This window comes from Myotis davidii, unplaced genomic scaffold (assembly GCF_000327345.1).
Source record: "Myotis davidii unplaced genomic scaffold, ASM32734v1 scaffold460, whole genome shotgun sequence".
In the NCBI taxonomy this organism is placed as follows: domain Eukaryota; kingdom Metazoa; phylum Chordata; class Mammalia; order Chiroptera; family Vespertilionidae; genus Myotis; species Myotis davidii.
Genome location: NW_006292692.1, coordinates 98,907 through 116,225, shown reverse-complemented (window position 1 = coordinate 116,225; position 17,319 = coordinate 98,907). Strand labels below are relative to the sequence as shown.

General features: G+C 41.1%; 1 long non-coding RNA gene across 1 annotated transcript in view; it reads left to right on the top strand.

Moving 5' to 3' along the window:
• Window positions 1-16,956, top strand: part of LOC102752855 — a 54,824-nt gene extending 37,868 nt beyond the window's left edge. Inside the window, exon 5 of the long non-coding RNA XR_001514277.1 lies at window positions 15,755-16,956. This is a non-coding gene — a long non-coding RNA (uncharacterized LOC102752855). The remainder of the gene's footprint in view (window positions 1-15,754) is intronic.
• The last annotated feature ends 363 nt before the right edge of the window (window positions 16,957-17,319 follow it).

Below are 17,319 nucleotides of genomic sequence, written 5' to 3'. Positions count from 1 at the left end.
CCAACTGCCCTTCTCTGCCAGCCAATTAGGTTCTGATTGGTCAGTTTCTATGCCAGTCAGCATCAAGAGCTCTGCCTCCTAGGCAGCCATTGGTTCCTCACACTTCACCCAGATTCAGTTCTGATTGGCCAGTTTATATGCCAGTCAGCATCTCTGGGCCTATCAATGGGGCCTGATCAGAAAGGCGGGGCTGATCAGCAGCCCCAGTGGAGGCCTGGAGAGAAATGGAGACATGACTGCTGGCCAGACTGGGTGAGAAAGAGGTAAATGCTGATCAAAAGCTGCCACAGAGGCAACAGATCAGTCCCTACTTCTCTCTTCAGGACTCTCTCTGGCCCTGATTCGCAGCCCCCTCAGCAGTCAGTGCTGGGGCACCACACCTGCAGCGGAAGCGCTGTGCTGACTGCAGGACTGACTTCCAGTTGGTCAAGCCTCAGTAGTTACTGGTCCTTACGATCCAGAGTTTTTATATATTAGGCTAGCCATGGTTTTAGATTTTTATGTAAGTTGAAGTTTTAGAAGATAACATCATGCACTTTACTGAGGATGTCCATCTTCATATTATAGTCATAACCTAAATCATATTTGAATGAAACTTCAGAAAGAATAAAATTGGAAACCTTTTGTATTGAGAGATAGATATGGCCTACAGTGAATAAAAGGGATGTGCTTTGAAGTTATGTCAACTGTAAGAGTCAACCTTGGCATAATTCAATGGAATTCCAATTTTAAAGGCAGATTATCTACGCAGCTCCATTTTATTTTTTCTTAGTCCTGTGGATCATTTTCTTTTGGGGTCTCCATCATAGGAGCTCTATGGAATGGGGGAAGTGGGCAGAGAATACAGGCATGCATTGCTTAACAACAGGGATGAGTTATGAGAAATGCATCATTATGCAATTTCATCATTAAATGAACACATAGAATGTATATACACAAACCTTGATGGTATATAGCCTACTGCACACCTAGGCTATATGGCATAACCTATAGCTACTAGGTTACAAACCTGTACAGCATGTTACTATACAAAGTACTGTAGACAACTGTAACACAATGGTAAGTATTTATGTATCTAAATATATCTAAACATAGAACAGGTATAGTAAAAATACAGTATGGAAGATTAAAAATGGTACAGTTCTAGAGGGAATTTACCATGAATGAAACTTGCAGAACTGGGAGTTGCTCTGGGTGAGTCAGTAAGTGAGTGGTAAGTGACTACGAAGGCCTAGGACATTACTGTCCACTGCTGTAGACTTATAAACATGTACACTTAGGCTACAGAAATTTATTAAAAGTACTTTCTCAATAATAAATTAACTTTAGCTTACTGTAACTTTTTACTTTATAAAATTTTTACTTTTTTAAACTTTTGACTCTTGTAATAACACTTAGGTTAAAACACAAACACATTGTACAACTGTACAAAATATTTTCTTTCTTTGTATTCTTATTCTATGAGATTTTTTAAACTTATATGTTCACTTTTTAAATGTTTTTTTTAAAAAAAAAAAAAACTCAGACACAAACACACACACATTCGCCTAGGCCCACACAGGGTCAGGATCATCAATATCACTGTCTTGCAGCTCCACATCTTGTCCCACTGGAAGGTCTTCAGGGACAATAACAAGCATGGAGCTGTCATCTCCAATGATAATAACTCTTTCTTCTGGACACCTCCTGAAGGACCTGCCTGAGGCTCTTCTTGAGGAGGTGTCACTCTTTTCAGAAATATTCCATTTGTGTTTTGCTTGCTTTCCCCCACAATCAGCTTATCTAGAGTTTCTAAAATTGTTTTAGCTGCCTTCGCATTGCACTCACCAACTCACCACTCACTTTCACATTATGTAATGAATAACGATTCTTGAAAATTTCAAACCACCCAGAGCTAGGAGTAAATTCAACATCGTAGTCAAGTCCAACCTTTTCTTTCAACATCACAAACAAACTTTTTGCTTTGGCCATGATCATCATGGTATTACCAGGGATATGCTTCTGTGTCTAGTGTTCAATCCAGATCATTAGAAGTTTCTTCATATCTGTTGTAGGTCCTTCTCACACTTTTGTTAGTCTCAAGTTCAATGAAACAGATGCTTTGTTAGCTTCTGTCACATTGTTCTTGTTCCCCAAAATCGTAGTTCTGGTGGCATGAGACACGCATCACTGGCAAGCAATTATCTTCACTGATTTTTTTATCTTTGTAGTCCTTAATCACTTTTAATTTCATTTCAGGTCAATCATTAGATATAATCTCCTACTGGCTGTTAGCAGTAGCTTTTGTAGGCAGTGATGAACAAAACAAAATGAGATTAAATTAAGCATAATAGAAATGATGTAATCAAGAGACAGAGTGAAAGGTTCGGAGTGGGCCAGGGTCGCGCACCTATGACATGAGGCCCTAATGTATCAAAAGAGATTTTATTCCCGACACCTGAGTGCAGGTGGGCTGAGACCAAGAAAGGCATCAGCGAAGAGAGCAGGGAGAGATAGTTTTTTATTGATTTTTGCTGGCTGTAAGCCGCTCTGCTGATGTAAGGGTCTGGTCCATCCTTGGTTCTGGTTATCTGAGCTATGCTGTACTCAAAGCTGCAAGCTTTCTGCAAGATAACTGCTAAACACAATAAATTTTTCTTTGCCCCGTTTTATTCTCTTTAACTCTTTCACAGAGTAATTGTGAGATGTATGAGGCTGCTGTCAGCATAACATGGCATACTGTTTTTCAGAAATTTTTATTTTACACTCTAAAATAATCAAAAGTATAGTGCAGTAAATATATAAACCAGTGATATAGTCATTTACTATCATTATCAAATCGTATCTACATAGTTGCATGTGCCATACTTTTATACAACTGGCAGTGCAGTAGGTTTGTTTACACTAACATCACCGCAAACATGTGAGTAATGCATTGCGCTATGATGTTACCATGGCCACTATGTTACTAGGCAATTGGAATTTTTCATTTCCATTCTAATCTTATGGGACCAACCTCTTATATGCAGTCCATCATTCACTGAAATGTTATTGGGTGCATGACTGTGATAAGACCACTGCATGTACAGGGACAATGTGAAAAAGAAAAAAAAGGTGCAACAAGGGAAAGGGAGGCTGACTGTACAGCCAGCCCAGCAGGTTCTACAGAGCTGGGTCACAAAGTCAGTTGGGGCTTTACATGTGCCTGGAAGAATTTTATTTGCAATTTTGTTGACAGCTTTTTAAATCAACATGATATTTTATAGCAATTAACTATAATTGCAAACCTTAAAAACATTTTTATGGATAATTGAATGCCTAATTATTGTTCCTCCATTTTCATTTAATTCTAAAAGAAATTAACTGTGCAATTTTGACAAGTGCTTAGTGTTCTTAGGACTGATTGTGAATATTGTGTTAGTAAAATTTGTCATCATACATATTCACAAACTTTTTCCCAATTTGAAACTATCTATAAGTGCTTGCTGTAAGTATCCTGTCTGCATACGAGTCACACACTACTCTCACACCTACGATTGCCTGGAAGAGAAAAATGACCCCTTCAATTAATCAGTGGCAAACTAGGGGAGAATTGGGCTCCATATTTTCTGGTGGTGATTAGCCATTTGGCAGCAGGTCACCAAGTGAGTTAGTTATTGATCCATTGGAATTCAGCTTGCTGTAATCAGTCTACTAAAACTGTGTATTTGGAGGAGATAAAAAAAATTAAACACTAGTCTGTGTAAGTTAACAGATTTAAACTGTCTGGAGTAAGATATTTGATAAGCATCAAAAATAGGATTGCTGAATGGGAGAAATACCACTTGGACTTACATGTGTTGAATGAACCTCCGAAATTCAATTAGCTATCCAAGATAGCATCTGAAATGCTGTTGTGATAGGGAGATATAAAGTTAAACAGTACTGATGAGGAATTCCAAAAAGTGTTATGTTTGGAGTGAATTCTAATATGAGGGGCAGAATAAAGGGGAGGACACAGGAAATGTATGGCTCAAATCCAATTCAGTTATTTATTAGCCATGTGACCTCTCGATTTTTTTTCAGAGGGATAAATAAGATAATGCCGGTAAAAGCATCCAGGACAATATGTGAGACCTAGTATGTTCTCAGGAGTTTATCTTTTTCTTTCTTCCCTTAAATCTTAGATTTGTGCAATTCTATCAAGAGCTCAGTTTTGAAGGTTACTTCATTCTGAGATACTTTATTTTTATGTATTTATCAATTAATGACATAAGAATGACCCATTTTTGACTTGTAGACCCATATCCTATCTAATAATAGACAAACATGGTAATTGACTGTACCTTTGCTACACCTCCCATTGGCTAATCACTGAGATATGCAAATTAACCCAACCAAGATGGCGGCCGGCAGCCACGCAGCTGAAGCAAGCAGGAGGCTTGCTTGCTCCAGTGATGGAGGAAGCCAACGTTCCCCGCCTGCCGCTGCCGGCCTCTAAGCTACAGTCTAAAAAACAATGTTGCAATTATAGAAGCTAAACAAGCTCCAGATACCTGCTTTCAGCCAGCTTCGACCTCAGAGCTTAGAGCGGCAGTGATAACAATGTTTCAATTATAGAAGCTAAACAAACCCAGATACCTGCTTTCAGTCAGCCGCAGACTCAGAGCTGGAGCCAGGCCTCAGAGCTGGAACCGGCTCTCGCTCCAGTGACAGCTACAGAAGGTAAATAAATCCCAGAATAAAAAAGAAAGGAATCCTACAGTTCTGGATTCGAATCCCTGCGCTGGTTTTTACAAGCCAGCTGACTTGGGGCAAGTTATGTAAGCTTTTCAACACTGTTTCCCAGTCTGCAAACAGGGTGAGGGGACCTGCCCATGGTCACACAGTGAGTAAGAGCGGGGCAGGTTTCTGGCCAGGCATCCAGGACATCTAAATGCCTCCACAGCCCACACTCTTAATCCTTCCTCTTTAATAAAGATGTGGGGGTCACTCCTCTAGGCGCTACATCTTCTAGGAGGCAGACTTGGGGCCCTAGGAGTTGTCCTGGAAACATCCCTATCTCCGCCAAGCTAGCCTCTGTCCCTCCTCAACCCCACAGCAAACAGCACAATTTCAAAGCTCCATGCATGGTCCATATGAACTTTTACAAATAGCAAAATAAGTTGGTAGATGATGAAATACTGTGTTGTCCTATATAATAAAGGGGTAATATGCAAATTCACCCTAACAACAGAATGATCGGGAACAACCAGTCGCTATGATGCACACTGACCACCAGGTGGCAGACACTCAATGCAGGAGCTTCCCTCTGGTGGTCACTGTGCTTCTTCAGGGGAGCACCTTGCATCCAGAAGCCGACTCATGGCTGGCCATTGCAGCGGCAGTGGCGGAAGCCTCTTCTGCCTCTGAGGCAGCGCTAAGGATATCCGACAAACGGCTTAGGCATGCTCCCCATTGGACATCCACCAAGGGCTCCTCGGCTGCCAGAGGGATGTCTGACTGCTATCTAAGGCCCAATCCCCTGGGGAGCAGGCCTAAGCTGGCAGGTGGACATCCCTGAGGGTTCCCAGACTGCGAGAGGGCGCAGGCTGGGCTGAGGGACCCTCCCCCCCGAGTGCATGAATTTTCATGCACTGGGCCTGTAGTAAGTTTTATATTTTAAAACTTTTCTACCATTGCATTATAATACAAGATTTTTATTACTTTTCTTATCATACTAGGTGCTAAGATAATTTTTTAAATAATGTAAAAGGAATATAGTCCTCCCTCAGTATTTTTAGGGTATTAATTCTAGGACTCCTTGCAGATACCAAAATCTATGGATGTTCAAGTCCCTTATATAAACTGGCATAGTTTTTTGCATGTAACTTATGCACATGCAGATTATCCATTATTTTTTTAAAATATATTTTTATTGATTTCAGAGAGGAAGAGAGAGAGAGAGAGAGAGAGAGACATCAATGATGAGAGAGAATCATTGATTGGCTGCCTCCTGCATGCCCCTCCTCCCCCCGCACTGGGGATCAAGCCCTCAACCTAGGCATATGCCCTTGACCAGCATTGAACCCAGGACCCTTCAGTCCACAGGCCGATGCTCTATCCAACTGAGACAAACCTGCCAGGGCATCCCTTAGGTTTTAAATCATTTCTAGATTACTTACAATTCCCATTAAAATGTAAGTGTGTAAATAGTTATTATATTGTTGTTTGGGGAATAATAACAAGCAAAAAGTTTGTACATATTCAGTACAGACACAAAATAATCATAGGTGTAACTACATAGTACATGTCAGCAACAGCATAACATTATTTTTCTGAATATTTTCAATCCTCAGTTGATTGAATGTGGAACCGACAGATATAAAGGGTTAACTATGCTGGGATTGGAATACAGTTGCACTTTAAAATGAATGTGTGTTTTTTCCTAGAGCATGTGCAGCTATTGTATGAACCTAAAAATAATTTTTCTTTATAGGTTTTTAAAAATGTATTTTTATTGATTAATATTTAGTGAGAGAGAAGGGAGAGAAAGAAACAGTGATCTGTTGTTCCACTTATTGATGCATTCATTGGTTAATTCTTGTATGTGCCTTGACAGGGATTGAACCCTTGAATCTGCAACCTTGGTGTATCCAGACAATGCTCTAACCAGCTAAGCTATCCCACCAGGGCTCTTTATAGGTTTTTATCACTTTGTTCTATACTCTTGGGAAACAGTGATGTTTACTCTTCTAAATTCTCCAGTGGAAAAGCAAAAAATAATGAATTGCCTTTAATGTAAGTACAACCATGATAAATAGTGGTTGCTTGTTTGTATAGGTGTGACAGGTCCCATAGCTCACAGCTGTTTCATCATACACAGCTCGTCTTAGTCTGGATGAGTGATTCCTTCATTTATTCTTTAGGACCACCTATAGCCCATTATTAAGGGGCTATATTCATTTTGATTATTCATTCATTCAGAAAATATTTATTGAGCCCATTTACTGAAACAGGAGAATTCTGCTAGGTGATGGATTTATGGAGATGACAAAGGCATAGCTCCAACCTTAAGGTGCTTATAATCTAACTAGAGGCCCAGTGCACAAAATCCATGCACGGGTAGGGTCCCTAGGCCTGGCCAGTGATCAGGGATGATCTGTGAGGCAACTGGCAGGGCGATCGGGGGGCCCCTGCTGGCACCTACATCGGCTGGCCTAGTGCCGCCCGCTTGCAGGCCCTGCTCCCTGCCACCCCTGCCAGTTGCCTCCCTCTGCGGGGTGACCGGCAGGGCGATCAGGGGGCCCCTGCTGACACCCACCTTGGCTGGCCTGTGGCCTGCAGGCTGGGGACAGCTCCTGCATTGAGCATCTGCCCCCTGGTGGTCAGTGCACGTTATAGTGACCAGTCGTTCCTCTAGTCATTCTGCTTTTTGGTCTATTTGCATATTGGGCTTTTATTATATAGGATACATACATACATACATAAAGCATTCATATCTTTCCCCACTAGATGGCAGGCTAGCCACTTGATAAAGAACTGACTGGGTCACGGATCTAAACACCACAGCAATATTCTGGTTTGTGAGGTACTGCAATGGACAAGGGGGTGTTGCAGGTTGATCTCTCTCTTGCATTGACTCAACTTTACCTTTGTAGCCAGGAAACAGCCTAAGATACTAAGCAAATGAGTGGGCATGGCTGGGATACAATAGGACTTTCTTTATGGACATTGAACTTTGGAATTCATATAACTGTCATTTGACAGAAAATATTATTCTTTTGATTCGATTTGACCAACTAAAAATGTAAAAACCATTCTTAGCGCAAAGACCATACAAAAAATGGCCACAGATCTGATTCAGCCCTCGGGGTTTATTTTGGAGATACCTGGATTAAAAGCCTTATTAGTCGTAAGTATCAGATTGACAATCTTCTCAATTATTATAAATAAATTTTTTTTTACTGCTTTCATAATAAGTATTTTAATGTGATTGCTATTTTACATATATAAATTACTCAGTTGGGGTTTCCTAACCGAAGGGGGGACTGAAACAGTAATTTTGGGGGGTGAAAAAGACAGGTTTTAGGAAATTTTAGAAATTTTGGAAATTAAGGGGACCATGGAGGAAGCACAGGGCTGCAGAGCAGCAGAAGGTATATTTCCATAGAATAGGGGAGCTGAAAAGCTGCAACAGGTTGATTTCCATAGAATGAGGGAGCTGGGAACAGCAAAAGGTCTATATCTACCAAATAGAGAGAAGGAAGCCCTTCATCCAGAAGGAGAAGAAGAAAGCCCAAAGGGAATAGGAAAACAATAAGGAAGGAGGGGGGAGAACTTCACATGTCCCATGTGGGTTTGACCTTTGAGCCTAGGAGTTACTATAGTAACCAGTCTAAGCAATAGTGACCAGTCAGAGGGAATATCAAGGCACCAGGCTCTGCAGCCTTTATAAACCATAGGAAAAAGGAATTCAGGACTCTTCCCCTCTCCCCACGTGGGAGTCTGTACTTGTTCTTCAATAAATCTCTACCTTTGCTATACAAAAAATAAGTAAATAAAAATAAATAAATAAATAAATAAATTACTCAGAATCCTTGTGATATTTTTGCCTACCTCTCAATATAGACTTGTATCTTGTTTGCCTATAAACAAAGACTTCAAATAGTTTTCTCATTGTTCCTAGTTGCCAGAGAAAAACAAGATATTCAGTTAAATTTGAGTTTCAACCAAAAAAAATATGTATATATGGCATAAGACACATTTATATTATAAAGATATTCCTCATCTGAGATTTGGCTTTATTTTTTAAATTTATCTTTATTGTTGAAAGTATTACAGATTTTCCCCTTTTTCCCCATTGTTCACTTCTAGCTAGCACCTGCCACCCCTCCCCCCTCAGGCCTCTATCACACTATTTTTGTGTCCATGGTTTATGTATATATGCATATGATTGCCCGGTTAATCTCTTTCCATCCACCTGCCTTCCCTCTGAGATCATATTCGGTTTAATTGGGTGATCCATGGTTTTATTTGCTAAACCTGGCATTTGTTCTTGTATTTATGGATTTTGCCTGTTACTCATTTACTAATGCCTTAAAAATAAGCAAATACCTGCAAACAAGGCTCCTGAAGTGAAATATGTGTTTAGAGATTTGGGGGAAATATGCATCTCCAGGCCCTGTTACTTTCAGTGTACATTATACCACATTAAAACAACTATGTGGCTCAAACAGCCATGTTTCACATCCATTTTCCAGGAGTATTTTCCTGAGCTACCAGTCTCACTTGGACAAGCCATTTTAATTGTTTTATAAGAAACCCAAAGTAACTTGTAGACAGGCACTTTGCAAAGAGCTTCCGAGAAATTTGAGGTCTTTGAAAGGGCTTAAGTAGGAACAACAAATTAAGGCCCCACCCCCCGCCCCTCGCCTCCCAGCTCCAAGCTGTTCTCTGGGGTTCGGCTTATTTCAGACCAATTCCTACCAGAAAACTCACCCTTCTCTAAACACTTTCCCTGCTTTCTGATGGAGATTTCAAGAATGCAAAGGTAGCGTTTGTAGAGAGTGCTTTAACGGTTTTTTTTGGGGGGGGGGGCGGTGCGGGGGGGCGGTGTACTTGTTAGGATGCACTACTGGTACTAAATGTTGACACATTTAATTTGCTTGGTGACTTTTCAGGAAAGAAAACGAATGCTAAATCCTACCCTTATATGATATTCCTTCCAGCTTTAAAATTTGCTGCCTGCCCAAGCAATCAAGCTTATTAGCGACTGTTGCCACTATTCAATAGCAAACCGACCCTTGCAGAGTCTCTTAGCACTTTGGCCTTGAGATGGTTAATGGAGAAGGCCTTTGGGCTGCCGCGGCTGGGATCGAGTGGGGCGGAGGCTGGGGTTTGAATAGTGTAACTGAGGAAGTGTCCCGACACAAGGTCGGAAGTGACAGCATACAGTCCTCCCATCCCAGCTGGGGACCAGCCCGCCCTGCGCGGTGGGAGTGGACCTCTGGCGAACAATGGGCGCAGCGGGGATGGCGGATGCTAGAGGGGCCTCTCCAAGGGGCAGGTCTCCACTGAGAGCAGCTGGTTGATTAAGTCTGCGCTAAAGAACGCTTTGGAGTAGGCGCATTGCAAAGAAAAGATGCATCTTCCCCAGAGGGGAGCAGATTGTGCTTTGGTGGTTAGAAGAGGAGATTTCAGGGCCTGAGCAGCCAGAACAAGGTAAGCCTATGTCCTTTTGGTATTGCGCTTTAACCAAGCGGATTTCCTCGGGGGGCTGCCACAAATTAGCCTAGTCAAGCAGAGCAAGCCCGCCAGACCCGCCAGATCACGCCTCTCCAGCCTTCTCCTCCAGGCCCTGCTTGGGCTCCTTGGTGCCTTCTCGGGTTGCCTTTTACTCCTCTTTCTGCAAAATCATGTCTATCACTTATGCCCTCACTCAAATCACCAGGGCCAGGACAAAGGTACATCTATTGAGGCATTGGCCTCGGGAACAAAATTTAAGGGGTCACCAAGGCATTCATTAATCGATACAATTTTTAAATGTGATATCTTTAAGATTCAAAGTTAATGCAAAAAATTCCATGAGGAAAAAAGAAATGTTAAAGAAATGATCCAACTCATGACTTGGCTGCCTTCGCCTCACCCTAATGCCAGGCTTTGTAAATTAACTGTGAAATGATTACCTCCTTTCCCTGTGGCCCCAAGTCCCCCACCTCTGTGGTACCTATCTTTTGGTCTTTTGTGGCAATTAGTTGAGTTTTTTCTGTATATATGACTCCATGGCTGTGGAAAGAAGGGACCACTGCTTTACCACCTGTGACTTAAGGGGCATAGCCCAGTGCTTTGCTCACGGAGGCCATTGGGACTTTGGACTTTGGAAGTGACCAAAGATGAGCACTCATCCAAGGCCCCAGATTGTAAAGCTCTGCATTGGAACCACCAAAACCCCATATAAATAAGGCACAGGAGAAAGCTGTAGTCCCTTAATTACAGCTTATTCAGAATTGGGTTGAATAAAGGAACCACAGTGGCAGGAAGGGCCTTTAAAATGGTCTTTGCAGAAAGAAGGGTGGCTGTGCACTTGGGGGCTCCTCATTCTTCTGTAGCCTGCCATGAGCATTTCTTGGTATTGCAATCTAGCCTGAATCTACAATGATACTAGCACCTTTGATGAGGATCATACTCCACAATTTACAGTGCATCTCCCCCATCATACTTCATTTACTTCCCAGCAGAAGGCCACTGTGCTTCCTGCTAGCTAAAAGCTGCTTTCAGTTGTCATCATAAGGAGTCATTGTAAGCTGATTTCGTGTTGTTTGCTACCCTTAAGGTTAAGAGAGAGGGTTAAATGACATCTAGCCCCTGGCTTAGGGGATGGCCTGTTTGTATTTCAGGTTGGGACTTGGCCAGCCACTAGGTCACTAGGTCCATGATTTCTGTTATTCTTTAAAGCATTCCGTAACTAAACACTTCATTTATTCTTACACAGGCGAGTAAAAATGAGAAAAGATAAAGAGCGAATAGAGGAGATCAGGAAACTATTGTTCAAATTAATGTGCCTTTTCTTAAAATCTTTGGAAGTTTTGGGTGTAGCCAGCTCCCCAAAAGATGAGGGGAAAATTGGAAGTTGTCAAAACATTTGCCCTATTCCTTGCCTGCTAAGATGAGTTTGATTCTTTTGAGGAGCTCATCAAGTCAACATTCTGCTTAACAGGAAAGGGGAAGACATTGCAGGCCTGTCAGGAGAGATGCACCTTAGATGACCTTGCCTTTTGCATTCCTTCCCTGTTTAGAGTTTAGCTGTTCCATGCTAGAGCCAGCAGAGGGCACTGTTGCAGCATAGACTCCACTTAGACTTTGGGGGGAGAATTTTCAAAGCTGTAAAAAAGACTTGGATCCAGTAAGAAATATGCACAATTTTCTATGAAATTTTAATGTGAAAAAATAGATTATTATTAAGAATTTGTGGATGTCTATTTGATTAGTGACCCATCAAACCATAGAAGGAAAGGGGAGATGTTTCATGACTGTCTTTGTTATCAAAAATTAAATTGCAAGAACAAAAGAACAATGTGATAATAAATATCAATATGATATTCCTAAATTACTTAGTACACAAATAGGACTTTTCCCCTTAGAAATGTTTGTGTTGAGACATAGTAACACGAATAGAACTGATTTATCATAAACCCCTGCTTTTTTATTAATTGCAAACATAAACCCTTTCATTAATATGGAGAAATTTAACAGAACTTCATCTCACCAAATAAAACAGGTGTCTCAGGCCCTCTATGATTTGCCTCAGCTTACTTTTCCAATTTTTGTTTTTTACTATCCACTTTGGACACACACACACCTCCCCCCCCACCGTGTTTTAGCCTCATGTAACCAAATTCTCACCTCCCACTCACTTGCCCCCTTCTCCACGCACTGAAAATCCTACCCATTCTTCAAGGTTCATTTTAAATGATAACCCTTTTGTGAGTGTTGCATGCCATACTTACTCTGTCCACTGTAAGCATTTATGTAATAAAGCTAGAGGCCCAGTGCATGAAATTCATGCATGGGTGTGATCCCTAGGCCTGGTGGGCAATCAGGGCTTATTGGGGCTGGGCAGATCGGGCCTAAGGTCTAGAGAGGAGGTGACGGTCACTGGGCCGGGCATGGAAGGAATGTATGCCAGACACCGTCGCTACCATTGACGCCCTGCCACCCTGCGGTTCCCCACCTTCCCCCTCCTCCTTCCATCACTGCCACACTACCACTGGGGCCTGCCAGCTGGAGGAGGGACCTGACCATAAGAGGTTTGCTGGCTGGGGGAGGAGCCGTGGGAGGTTTCGATCCCCACTTTGGAAGGTATAGGAGGCAGCCGATCAATGATTCTCTATTATCATTGATGTTTCTATCTCTGTTTCCCTCTCTAAAATCAATCAAATACATATTATTAAAATGCAAGGTTTTTAGAGGAAGAAAAAGATAGGGCAAGGGAGCTATTGGAAAAAAAGGACAGGGGGGCATTTGAGATCTTGCCCACATTTCAAATAGGATAACAGAAGGTGGTCCTCCGGGGGTGACAGGTAAGGGGTGGCAGTGGGTAGAGCAGGGCACTGCGATTTGAGGAATGGGCTATAATGACTGGGAATGTCTGTGACAGTGACACCGAGTGTGTGTTGGGGCCATTGCTGGGATCATTCATTCCCAAGAGGTTTTGATTCTGGATGGGAGGAGAAACACAGAGATCAGTGGGCCTTTCTTACCCTACAAGGTGATGTGGGTGGCAGGAGCAGGCTGCCCTGCTTCCCTACAAATGTAAACACGCAGTGTAACTGCACGTGGACGTCAGTCACACAGCCACATCAATGCCCAGCCAGCCCTGGTGGCTGTGTCCTGCCACTCTCTGGCTGTGCTGCGGCACTATTGGCCTGGGAGGCCGAAGCAACACTCCCAAGTACACACAGTATATGAAAGGGAGGTCAGGAAGCCAGAAGCTGGAGCTGACACAGTATGCCAGGCAGCTCTGCATCCACCATGGAGCAGGATGGGGAGCAGCTGTCAGTGCCACCGGCTTTGGAGTCAGAGGGGCTGTGCTTCCTGTACATCACCGGTGAGTCGGCTTGCAGGTGGGGCCTAGGGAGGCCTTTCCCTCCTGGAGCTGTTCTTCCCAGGCTGGCAGCGTCCAACCCCCCGTCCCTCTTTTTTCCCCCAATTTATTTTTATTGGAAAGCAGATTCTGGGCTTGCGGTTCTTGGGATCCCTGGGCCATAGTGTGTGCCTCCAGGCCTCGCTGCTCCTCTCTCCCCCTCCTCCTGCATTGAGCATCTGTCCCCTGGTGGTCAGTGCACATCATAGCAACCAGTCGTTCTGGTCATTCTGTCATAATGGTCACTTAGGCTTTTATATAAATAGATGATCTATTCTGTTCCAGATACTGTCAAGGATTCAGAAATGATTAAGATACAGGGAAACAGATGTAACTACAGTGAAATGTCAAAATGCTATAATCATACTAAGCATGGGAAAGAGCCTCTGAGATTTCCTGTAACTGCCTCAGAGCTATGTGGAGGAGCAGAGAAAGCTTCCTGGAAGAGGTGGTGCTTGAACTAGTGTTGACGATTAAAGAAATCTGGATGATTGATATAGCCCCTTAACTGACATGTAGATAACAAGGGAAGAGGTATTAAAAGATGAGAATGGGAAAGTAGGCAGGCACCATCATACAGACCGAGATTGGACTTTATTCAGTAAGCCATTCAAGGGAGTCATTTAAAGTGGAGGAAGTACTGGATTAGACCCCTATTTTAGAAAGGTTGCTCAGGACGCAGTATGGTGGATAGGCTTGAATGGCAGGCAGATGACTTAGGAAGTTATACCATTCCTCAGATAAGGGATAAGAAGGGCCTGTTTTCAACTCTATAGAATGTGGCTTTCTACCTTATACCGTGTTATATTTATTTTTCCTAGAAGACTAAGTTCATTGAGATAAAACATTTTTTTAAATCAATTCATTTTTCTATTCCCATGGCCTTGTACATGATAAACTTTTTGTCAGTGTGAGATGATTGAGGAGAATGAGTAAGTTTCTGAAATTTTGCATTATGCAGGTTTACTTTTGAAATGCTCTATTATTGCTTTTTGGTCTTAAAAGTCAGTTGAGCCCTAGCTGGTTTGGCTTAGTGGATAGAGCATCGGCCTTTGGACTGAAGGGCCCCAGGTTCAATTCCAGTCAAGGGAACATGCCTGGGTTTCGGGCTTGATCCCCAGTAGAGAGCATGCAGGAGGCAGCCGATCAATGATTCTCATCATTAATGTTTCTATCTCTTCCTCTCTCTCCCTCTTCTTTCCTATATGAAATCAATAAAAATATATTTTTTAAAAAGTCAGTTGAATGACATCTTTATCATATTAGTAAAAACATTGTGGGTAGTTTATAAATTTAAAAAAAATAAGATTTCTCATGGAAGCCTCATCATTGGTCACCATTTATGGGTATTACAGTTTAAAGTGTTAAATGTTTCTGATGGTCCATACTTTTTGAGCTTACCACTTGAATATGTGTGTGTTTAAGATTTTTGAAGAAGAAAAATAAGCTCTGCACAGCTGTATAAAAGCAAACCCCTTAAGACCAAATGTCCTTTCATGACAAAAGCTGCAATCAATCCTGTTTGTACACACAAATCCTCACAAGGTGTAGCAGTAATAAAAAACACACCTTGTTTTTGGTTGAAATGCTGACAGAAAATATGTGAACATAATTTTATTTTCTTAGGGAGGGGGAAGCTTTTCAAAGCAAGGTATGAAACATTTGACTACATAAATATGTGGAACATTTTTATGGCAAAAGACAAATAAAATTTAAAAGTAAATGCCAGGCTTGACATAATGTTTGCAACAGAGAATTAAAAATAAGAGTTCCCTAATATGCTAATATTGCCCATAAATCAGTAAGAAAAAAATTTAAAATGGGCAAAGCATATGAACACACAATTTAAGATGAAGACATGGAACTGGTCTACCATATGGAAGGATGATTAAAGAAATGAAAAGTAAAACAAAAATGAGATACCTTGTTATTCACCTTCTGCTTGGCACAAATTACAATGGTTGATAATATTTCATGTTGGTGAGAATATGGGAGAAAAGAATTCTCATTCACTGTTAGTGAGCATACAAATTGATTCAGCCTTTGTAAAGGCAATTTGGCATATATTATTATTATCCCAAATTTCTGCTGCCTCTCTAACTTATAATCTACTTATGCAGACTGCCTCTGTTCCTGCCTTCATTTCCTATGTTTGTGTCTGCTTTCTTCTAGATGGTGATATTTGTGCTTCTCATCTCAGCCTGGTGGCCTGACCTTGACTCCTGAATTCTGTGATCCCTCCACAACTGCAAGTCATTCTCATACAAAATTTTGAGTTTACCTAGTTGACATCTTTTAGAGTTTTGGAACAATATGCAAGTTCAAGTCAACATCATGTTGTCTTGCTGACTAGCTCTTGTGATGAGATCAACATTTTTGTTGGTTGCTTCTATCCTTGTTCTTCTGTCTGTTGCTCCCTCTTCAGCTGTCAATCACACACGTGTAGTCATGCAAAAGCTGTTTTGTTTTTATTTGTCATGTGAATGTTGTCATTTGCTTCTCATATATTACAAATTAGTGCTATGTACCACTCAGTGATATAAAACAGTTAATAATTGTAAATTTGCATATGTTTGGGTAAGAATAGCATCCAACCAAAAAAGCAAAAATGTAGATGATAGAAATAAATGCAAGACAAGTGAAGAGGGCAAGAAAGGTTATGTCTATTGCAAAAAAAATGAGAGTTGTTGAAATGCTTGATAACAATGGAGCCAAGACCTCTAGGGTGGGTTTTTATGTTAATGAATCTATAATTCATACTACGAAGAAAAATGAGAAAGCTAATAGGGCTAGTGAGTTGAGGGACACACGGGAATAATTATGAAAATCACACATAACTTGAAATGTCAAAATAGAGAAAATGTGAAGAGATTTGTATTTGTGGATTCTAAAATAGGAAGGTTAAATAATTCTCTTTCTATGTATATAATCTGCCAGCAAGCATCCCCAAAATATGCAAGTTTAAATTTCAATATAGATGAAAAATTATAACATTTATCACAAGTAATGGGTGGTTGAGTAAGTTTAAGAAATGCTATGTCTGTATGATAAAGAAAGTGGCTGGCAAAGGAAGGAGATCATGAAGCTTCTACAGAGTATCCTGAATACCTGGAGAAACTGATGGAAGAAAATGGCTATTTGCTGGAACAGGTATTCAAAGCTGATGAAATGGTCCTGTTCTGGAAGTACATGCCTACTTGCACATCTGTTGCAAAAGATGAGAAAAAGACCAGCAGTTTCAAGACTGGAAAAGACAAACTCAAAGATATGCTTTGTTCCAATGTTTGTGGTGACTCTATTAAACCCATGTTGCTTCACAGATTTCAAAACCTGTATCCTCTTATAAAAGAATGTAAGAAACACTTTTCTGTCTACATGACGGGGGAACCATAAAATTTGGAATGAGGAACACTTTTTGTACAGTAAACCCTTGATTTTGGGCACCTTGATTTAACAGACTTCAGATTTTACGGACAAATTTCCTGTCCGTATGTTATATGTGAAAATTAACACCCCGTCAATTTTAAAATGCTTTTAACCAAGATTTGCTTATAATTAAATTAACAGGGATTTTTGTTATTAATTCACTGGCATTTTTAACAAATTTTAGCAAATAGGCTATATGTTCAAAAAAACATTGTAGTAATTTCACCAACATAAATAAATAATACATATCTACAATTATAAACATTTAAATCCAAGAGTCACTTTTGGTAAACAGTGTTCAGTGAATGATT